Source organism: Octopus sinensis, linkage group LG1 (genome assembly GCF_006345805.1).
Source record: "Octopus sinensis linkage group LG1, ASM634580v1, whole genome shotgun sequence".
NCBI classification, from domain to species: domain Eukaryota; kingdom Metazoa; phylum Mollusca; class Cephalopoda; order Octopoda; family Octopodidae; genus Octopus; species Octopus sinensis.
The window spans coordinates 135,114,419-135,114,745 of NC_042997.1; positions in this window are offsets into that span (position 1 = coordinate 135,114,419).

Genomic DNA, 327 nt, shown 5'->3' on the forward strand with positions numbered 1-327 from the left:
AAAGGTATTATAGTGACAGCAATGGGAACCCTTTGGATCAACTATGTGGCAATTCGTGTAAAGCCGTGGCTTATCACTTCATTACTAAAAACCAGGGGAGATAAAAATAGAACCATTTCAATAAATAATCGATAACGATTGTATTCAACATATTACTTATTAAAGGTTTACGGAACATGATGGTTGAAGAAGGAAGAGAGCCAAAATGTTTCAAACGCATGATATTTGTAGTCTCTAGCGTGTCTGTCTGCGTAAAACAGCAGTGACAAATAGAAACAACCCTGGTATCAACAGGAATAACAACTAATAGCAACAACAGCAAAACAA